General features: G+C 32.0%; 1 non-coding gene across 1 annotated transcript; it reads right to left on the bottom strand.

Annotated features, from left to right (window-relative positions):
- Positions 1–8,297: 8,297 nt before the first annotated feature.
- LOC128042053 (small nucleolar RNA R71) lies at positions 8,298–8,403 on the bottom strand. Its single transcript, XR_008197261.1, has one exon. It is a non-coding gene; the product is annotated as a small nucleolar RNA R71 (small nucleolar RNA).
- Between the last annotated feature and the right edge of the window lie 1,411 nt (positions 8,404–9,814).

Genomic DNA, 9,814 nt, shown 5'->3' with positions numbered 1-9,814 from the left:
AAGTCAAATCTATAACTTGAACAAACTTTATGATCTACTTCCGCATTCATCCGCCTCATTCTGTATCACACACTAATCACTTATTTGTGCAAAGAACTAAACCTAAGTAAAAACATAACATAAACATATAAATTTCTCGGAAACAAGCTCTTTAAGAGTACTAGGGAGCCTAATTTGACATATCAAATCATGGCAGATCAATACTCCAACACTAGTAGTGTCAACCCCACAGCCTTTGGCCTTTTTGCACACAGGGCATCCTTCTTATCAAACTACTAAAAAGGGTTGTATCTGCTAAACACACCAGTTGCTATCTCTACGAAAAAAGTAAGTGATAAGTGCATTGAAGACAAAGCTTAATTAAGATCATAATAGTAATTACAATATTACTACACAATGGAATCTCTGTTCTTATAAGACTCTATAAAAAATGAAGGATCCATGCCCTCCACAACCACAAGAGTCATTGAATCAAGGTCCTTATAATTTTCAATGTCTATAGATCATCCTCCATCTCATTGGGAAGAATGTCAACAAGAACACTTGTTGGTGCTTGGAGAATCTCCTAACATTGGGCAATGCCTGTTACAATGTTGGGTAGCATAGGGAGAGCCACCTTTTATTTTCTAAAAGCTTGAGAGGAAGTAGGATCAACAACCTTACACTTTTTTAAGCCTAATTAGGTAAGGTTATAGCTTTCAGTCATTGCTTGGAAGCCTTTCTCTTGGCCCAACCACCAAGGAAGACTTTGTAGAATTCTTCAGGATCTTCCATCATGCTTGTAATCATTCGACTGATCTCATCTAAAGCTTATTGTGGCCAACAACATGTACTAATTATAGTGATAGTTTAGATACGTATCGACATTTAAGGAGTTTGTTTTCTTAATATTTTAGTATTTATTATTTCATTTTTTGTATTTAGTAGTTTAGTATTAAATATTAATAAAATAAGTGTTTTTACACAATTTTGAGCATTAGTGACCTATTAGGCTAACACAAGCCATAGGTAGTTTTCATTTGTGTAATTGAGTATGCATAATGCTTAATTTTAGTTTTCTTTTATTTTTCTAAAATTCTTTGTTATTTTCTCTTGAAATCGATTTCGATCCAAGATTTCTTTTATCTAATTGAAGCTATTCATTTATTTTCCTTTGCAAGCGACAATTTTCGCTATTCCAATCGAGAGATTTCCTACTCCATTCTTTCATCTACATCAACAAGATTATTCTATACGTCTTTTCTCTTTTGGTTTATTTGTGTTATTTACATGTTTATTTCAATTGAGATTGAGATTTTGAAAATCATGAGTAGCTAATTCCCTTAGGGGAGATTAATGAGTGGATGAAGGAGTGATTAACAAATGATTAGGGTTTTGTCAATTGGATTACTTGGTATGAATTATGCGTTTTTAAACCCTAGGCTTGACAACCCTTGGAAGTAATTAAAGGTTAAACAAGATCGGGAGATAAGTTTGCTGAGTAAATCGTAATTTATCCTGGTTGAGAAAGTGAGGTTAGAAGATAAGAGGGTATCAACCAATTAATTAATTAGTTAAAGGCTGGAAGGTAATAATTGGTTAGTTAATAGCTAATCCACCTTAAAATCCAAATCCAAAGTTAATTACAACCACTAAAATGAGTTAATCTTCGAGATTAGAATAATTGATTTAATCGTTTGTGTTTTAATTTTTGTTATTTATTTTAGTATTTAGTTTTTCTATTCATCTATTTTATGATTTATCGTAATATAGAATTTAATTATTACTATTTAGACTTATTATTGTAAAGAGATTTTCAATAGATGTAATTGATCCTCCTTTGGGTACGATTCTTAAAATATTTCCTTGTGTTCCTTTGTAACACATTACTATATTACAATTTGACTCGTAGTATATTTGGTGTAGTATTTTCCTGTCAAATGTTTGCACATTTAATTTGATATATATTTAATTTGATATATATTACTATATTACAATTTGACTCGTATACTTGTGGACATTGCTGATTTAATTTGATATATATTTGGTGTAGTATTTTCCAGTCAAATGTTTGCACATTTGGTGGTGGTCAGCCAACCATCAGACTGTGTAGGCCATGCCGAGGTATCCAGCCTATCTCTAAAGTTATTAGCATTGAATGGAGCCATGTAATTTGGGTTCCTCCTCTCTAGGTAAAGTACCTAGATGAGGTCTAACTTTAGTAGATTAGCAATGTGAATCATAATCACGATCATATTGGCCCTTAGTAAGGTCATCCTTTTATCTGGGAACCCCACTCAATTTTCCATTGTCAAGTTCCTTCCATGCCATAGTAAAAGAAAAAAATGCCCATTTTCTTTCCTTTGCATAGATGAATGAACCTTTATTTTGGTGCAAGTTATTAGGCTTATCAGAAATTGGGGAGCCCATATTCTTCAACTGTTGGAAATAATAAAGCCCTTATTAGCCCAATTTGTGAGAAAATTGGAGGAAGTACAAGTTGTAAAAGCTATTAAAATGAGGCTCTTCCCTCTTCTTGTGGGAATTTAGGAAGAATGAGCCAAGTGGAACCATGAACCCCCCAACCAATTGCCTTAGGGCCACACTGAAAGAATGGAGAACCTCTACGAACCATGAGTTTAGGGGCAAATGGAAACCTAATTAAAAAAATATACAAATGAAGAAAAATACGCTTCCTAATGTAAAAAAATCGTTCAATTGATAAACACCATCCCTAGCCAGGACCTAACCATGAACTTACCTATTATGGGGATCTTTAATTCCCCTAAATTGAAAATTTTGCAGCATATCCTCTATGGTACTTGCGCAAAGAAATTTGACCACTAGTAGTAGGGAAATATTCTTGGATTTTCTATTTTCCCTTATCAATTTTTTTAATGAATATGCCATTACCAATTATGAATTAAGATAAATAAGAAACAAACATACAAGCAAAAGACAGAAAACTTCCTAGAGGTAAGAAATCACAAAAGGCAACAATGCAACAAGAAAAAGGCTTACTAAGGAAGAATGAACAATTTCAAGAACTCTGAAAGAAGATAAAAAGAGCACTGAAAGAAAGAAACCCGAAGAACTGAGAGAGGTTACTAAAAAATCGTAGAAGTGAATCTGTTCTCAAAAGCATTAAGGCCCTTATTTATAGTGAAAGGTTTAAGTTTTGAAATGGCAACAAAGTGAAGAAAGAGGTATTCTCAAGCAGAGGTATTCTCAAGCTAAGTAACCAATGGCCAGTAAAGCAATGCCATGTAAAAAATAAACAATCATATTATTTAAAGATATCGTTTTAAGTCTTAAAATAGTTGTGGAGTAATCATGAACTCCATTATGGCTAGTCCAAACGGCAAAGACCTTACATTTACCTAGAAAAATGACACCCCATCACCCCAAAAATATGATATTAGAGAAACTCTCTTTATAATATTCTCTTTGACCACGGGCAATTATTATACCCTTAAAATTGAACACCCTTTCGCCATGGATAGACCTATCAATGGACCAAGCAACCCGCTCAGCCCAACTTGGGTCGGACTTGGATAATATTTTTTAGTCTTGAATCGAGTTGACAATATTAAAAAATATTTTTAAATTTAAATGTAATTATAAAAATATATAAAAAATAATATAAACATATATTTGCAAAATTTTATTAATTTTAAACAGTAAAAACATGCTTTCTACCCGGGATGGGCCAACCCCAAAAACGAGCCTGGACTTGAAATTGTTTTTGGAACAAGACACGATCCAACCTAGCTTGGTCCATGGGCAACTCTAGCTATGGAGAGAGAATCATAACAACACCATCAAGGACAACCATGACATCAAATCTAATTTCATTAATGCTTACAACTTTCCAAGTTCACTAAAGAGACAATAATGATATTGGAGACCTATTGCAAACCCTTGTTCTCCTATAAATTCCCCTCTTCTAAGGTCATGGGAGGACACGAACAAAGAGAGAACAAGACACTTACACAAGCCATCACTATGCCAAATCTCCATTCCTAAGTCTCCACACTAAGAGCCAGTTCTTCATTACTTAAAAAAAGCACTTTTGACTCCAAAAACACTTTTGAAAGAAAAGCTGTGAAGAACAAGCTGAAATTTTTAACTTTTCAGAATTGCTTTTGAAAAGCACTTCTAAAAAGGAGCTGAAAAGGAGAAGCTAAAAGTTTTAGCTTTTCCTCTCCCAAAAGCACTTTTGGTGCTTAATTACTTTTTCACCCCTCCAATAACATAGTATTTTCTTTTTTTTTTCTTGGTGCTTAATTACAAATGTGTTAAAATCATTAATTACAAATAAAAAATATTTTTTAAAATACTAATTATAAATATTTAATGATTATATTTAAATATTTAAAATATAGTTTATATATTCTAATTAAATTTTATAAATAATTAATATTTATTGCTTAAAAATATTTAAAATTTATATTTCATATATTAAAATATTAACAACAAGTTATAATAATTTTTTTATATTCTTACTAAAATATAATAATATTAACTAATTTAAATATTATTTAAATGCATATTTGTTACTTGATAATAACATGTCTAAAATAGACATTTTATTTCTCAAAAGCACTTTTCAAAAGCAATGAAGAACTGACACTAAGTACAGTGTGAACCACCCTCATCGACTATCTCAACACATTCTCTAACTCAATTATTTATTATAACAATTTTGAAATAAGCGTGTACACAAGAACATGAATTTCGCGTCGTAATCTTCAATACATGAAAGGAAATCCACCCGTGTGATAGTCACAAAGTTCCAACTTTCAGAACGTAATTGTTTCAATCAATGTCATTTAGAGCCCAACCAATCTCCAAATAAAGCCACAAAGCAAATATCTTAGCTCAACCGACTTTAGGAGGCAAAAATTCTAAACCACAAAAGCGGAAGAATAATGATAATAAATCTCATCATATGCAAATCTTAGGGCCCGGAAGCACTTCTTTTATCAAATGTCTCTCCAACTTCATGGAAGTCTTTTTCCAAACACATGTTGTGCATCTTCATCATTATTAAAGGCCCCTCCCTAATCAATGGGGTAGCACATCAACATTTCTTTCTTTTATTCCAAACAGCCTTACCATTCATTTATAGGACAGATCTTTTCTTGAAAACAACGTACTATGCATGAGTCAAATTATTAGAATCCCCAAAAAGCTTATGTCTGACATTCGTTCATGAATCGCTTTCCATTGGTTTCCCCTTGAATCTGGTTTGGCATTACTTATCTATTTTTTGCATCAGGACATCAAGCAGCATTGTGAAACATGTAGGAGTTATTAGTATTCATGATTGGCAGCATTGGTGTTTTAAGTAGTGGGCAAACTGAAGTTTAGATGTATATATCTCAGATGATATTTACGATATTTAGTTAGATATTTCACCCCTGATTTTTATCAGTATTCTTTCATGATTGGCAGCATTATATTTTATGAATGAACCGATATTATATCGAAAAGGGAACCGGCATTTGAGATATTTACCTATATTATTGTTGTATATAATAATATATATTATATAAAGTATTTTAAATAAAATTTCTACAATCTATCTATAATACATAAATATAATATATATAATATAAAAGCACGAGTTTAAAAAACTTTTAAAATGACGAGAATATCTTTATTTTTTTATCATATTATTAAATTCATATTTAAAATTAAAAATGTTGAATTAAAATAAAAGTTGTAATAATTAAACATTTAAAAATAATTATAACTTAATAAAAGTTGTGATAATTAAACATTTAAAAATAATTATAATTTAATTTATAATTATTAGTTAAAAATTTGTGATAATTTTAAAATATAGTTATTACTTGAATAGAACTCTAAAATATAATTATAACTATAACTATAATTATAATATTATAATTGTAATCACAATTACAATTATTAATTAAAAATTTATTATTTATTATATATATAAACACCGATTTATAAATATTTTTGGAGTGCCAATAATATATTTTATTTTTCATCATATTATTAAACTGACATTTAAAAATAATTATAATATTTAATTTAGAATTATTTGTTAAAAATGTTTATGTAAAATATAAGTTGTCATAATTATACATCTAAAATAATTATAATTTTAAAAATTGTGATAATTATTGACTGCAGTCAAATTTAGTAGTCATTTTGATATATTTCTACATTTAAGGACCTTGTTTTTAGCTAGTTTAGTATTAATTATTGCATTTTCAGTAGTTAGTAGTTATGTAGTAAAAGTTAATAAAATAAGTCTTTTTAACACATTTTTTAGTGTTAGTGACCTATTAGGTTGACACGGGTCCTAGGTAGTTATAATATGTTAATGTGAGTGTGTAGGACTTTGAATTTAAGGCATAATAGACGTAGGAACTTGGGATGAGTGTGGCACAAGCTTCCCGAGCCACTAAAGTACGACACAGACTCAAGAGTCCATAATTTTAGTGTTGTGTCATGCCACAATGTTTATGGCGCGATATAGGACCAACATGAAGCCCAAGCTTTTCAGGGATATTTTCGTCCGCACAATCAACCTTATACGAGGACCTAGGATGTGTTAAAGACTTAATTCGGGTTGCTAACACTTCTATAAATATGACCTTAGGGGTTTGATGTAACTAATTCATCTTATACGCCTCCAAAAAACCCTCGTAGTTTAGGAGTAGGATTTAGATTTAGTTTTCTTTTATTTTTTTAAACACTTTTATCTTTTCTCTTAGAATCAATTTCGATCCAAGATTTCTTCTATTTAATCGAAGTTATTCAGTTTACTTTCTTTTGCAAGTGACAAGCTTCGTTTTCTCAATCGAGAGATTTATTATTTAGCTCTTAATCTATACAAACCAGGATTGTTCTAAATCTCTTTTCTCTTTTAGTTTATTCATGTTATTTATATGTTTATATCAATTGCGTTTGAGATTATGAATACCATGAGTAGCTAATCCCATTAGAGGAGATTAACGAGCGGATAGAGGAGTGATTAATGGAGTATTAAGGGTTTCCTACATAATTAGTTGATATAAATTACACATTTTTTAAAACCTAGGCTTGACAATCCTAGGAAGTAATCAAATGTTAAACGAGGTTGGGATATAAGTTTGCCGATTAAATCGTAATTTATCCTGGTTGAGAAAGTGAGGTTGAGAGATAAGCGAGTATTAATTAATTGATCGTTAGAGGACCGGAGGTAATAATTAGTTAGTTAATAGCTAATTCACCCTAAAACTTGAATCTGAAGTTAATTACAACCTCTGAAACGAGTTGATCTTCTTGATTGGTTTAATTGGTTTAGTTGTTTGTTTATTTTATTTATTATTTATTTCAGTTATTTAGTTTATGATATTTATATATTTTATGATTTATCATAATATAGAATTTAATTTTTTACTATTTAGACTTATTATTGTAAAGAGGTTTTCAAAAGATTTAATTCATCCTCCCTTGGGTACGATTCTCTGAATACTTGGTTGTGTTCCGTTGTAACACATACTATATTACAATTTGACTCGTATAGTTGCGGACACTTCTGCTTTATTTCTTACAATTTTTGGTGTAGTATTTTCCTGTCAAACATTTGTACGCTTGGTGGCGGTCAAGCTATTGACACTGTTTCTAGGAAGGCTTCGACACTAAATCAAAAAATATCTTTACAATTAATAAAATAAATAGGAAAGTTAAATACTATAGATACGATATTTTTATTTATTTTATTTATTTTATTTTTAATTTTTAATTTTTTTATATGTTTAGTTCCTTTTTAATTTGTAGGTTGTATATGACTCGAAGAAAAAACACTTCAATCGAGCCCTAACTAGACCTTAAGTAGATTATTAGATGCCATCATCAGTTGATGAACACTGATCCACCCATGGCAGTTAATCGATCTCAGTAGAAACCATTGTTCGAAGATCCACAAGAGTTACAAGAGAATATCCGTATAGAAGTATCGATGGATCAAAGGACATTATGTGAGTACATTTTACCCACACTAGATGTCGTGCGAGGTTGCATCAAAATACCAACGATCAATGCAAATAATTTTGAGATAAAGACGACCACAATCCAGATGATTCAGAACCAACACTTGAAGCGGTTTCTACAACTATGTGACAACTTCAAATATAATGGAGTAACTAATACCGCTATACGTCTCCGGTTATTTCCATTCTCCTTGTGCGACAATGCAATTGATTGGTTGGATTCATTAGAACCAGGTTCCATCACCGCGTGGGACGATTTAACGAAAAATGTTCTTCATAAATTTTTCCTTATCAGTCAAACCATTCAGCTTAGGTAAGAAATCTCCAAATTCAAACAATATGAAGGTGAATCCCTATACGAAGCATGAGATTATTTTAAGTCAATGCTCAGGAAGTGCCCAAACCATGGACTGCAAGTGTAGCTCCAAATCCAGATATTTTACAATGGTATAGACAGTAGCATCAGATCCAGTCTAGACAGAGCAGCCGGAGGATTGATCATGTTCCACATGTACGAACGAGCCTAAAAAATCATAGACACCATGGCTATGAATTCGTATATGTGGCACAATGAAAGATTCACATACAAATGAAAGCCTCCAATGGTACACGCAATCAACGAAGATTATCGATATCAACAGATCCTAAAGAAGCTTAATCATTTAGAGTTGATTGTCAAGCCAATAAAATCAGAGGCAAGTTTTGAAAACCAGTCGGAGGAGGAAAGCTACATACGTAATAGGGGACGAGATCCATATTCAAATACCTACAACCCCAGTTGGAAGGATTATCCAAACCTTAGGTGGGGAGGCAACTAAGGAGGTGTAAACCAATTACAAAACTGATAAAACCCTCCTTACCAACCTCCACAAAATAGATCTGTGGGTAATGACCATGCTGCATATGGTCAACACTTCGAAAAAAATAGAATAGGAGATGTAGGTGATGAAATAGACATTTGAAAAGTCTAAGCTATATATGGATGAATCGAGTCCCAAATGGATAGCCTCTACAACAAGATGAGGCAGCTCATAATGATGTTTCAAAAGCAGAATGGCCAGAGTATCCCCAATAACAAGGAGAATAATCTTTGGAGAGATGGGAATGAGCGTGTAAATGCAATCGCTTTGCAGTTGGGAAAGACATTATTAAAGCTAAAGGCATCCATACATGAAGAGGAGGACGTTCCCCAAGCTATCGATGAACCCATGGAGGAGGAGGAACACAATGGGTTGATTGATGAGATAACCAAACCGGTGTCTGATGTAGTAACCGCAAAGTCGAGCACACTAAAGGTACCGTTTCCAATAAGATTATAGGACAAGCAAAAAAGAGACGAGGTAGATTTTAGAAATTTTCTCAATTTACTTAAATTCCTCAATGTCAATCTGCCACTCTTGGAGCTAATTGATAAAATACCGAAATATGCCAAGTACCTAAAAGAAATCATGGCACGGCATAAAAAATAAAAAAGGGTGAGCAAATTAACATTGATGCCTCTTGTAGCGCTTTAATTGCGAAAAAGATACCCCAAATTTGAAAGATTTTGGTAGTTTCACAATTCCAATAGAAATGGAGGATCGACAATTCAATAAGCCCTTTGCGGTTTAGGGGTCAGTATAAATTTAATGCCCCTTATCGATTTATCAGAAACTCAGACTTAGGGATCTTAAAAATACCTCTATAATACTACAGTTAGCTAATAGATCATTGGTACATTCGAAAGGTGTACTCGAGGATGTATTAGTGAAGGTATGGGGATTCACAGTCTTTGTCGACTTTGTTGTCCTCGATTTTGAGGAAGATCGAGATATCCTCATTCT

The sequence above is a fragment of the Gossypium raimondii genome, chromosome 6, assembly GCF_025698545.1.
Source record: "Gossypium raimondii isolate GPD5lz chromosome 6, ASM2569854v1, whole genome shotgun sequence".
In the NCBI taxonomy this organism is placed as follows: domain Eukaryota; kingdom Viridiplantae; phylum Streptophyta; class Magnoliopsida; order Malvales; family Malvaceae; genus Gossypium; species Gossypium raimondii.
This window is presented reverse-complemented; position numbering and strand designations above follow the sequence as displayed.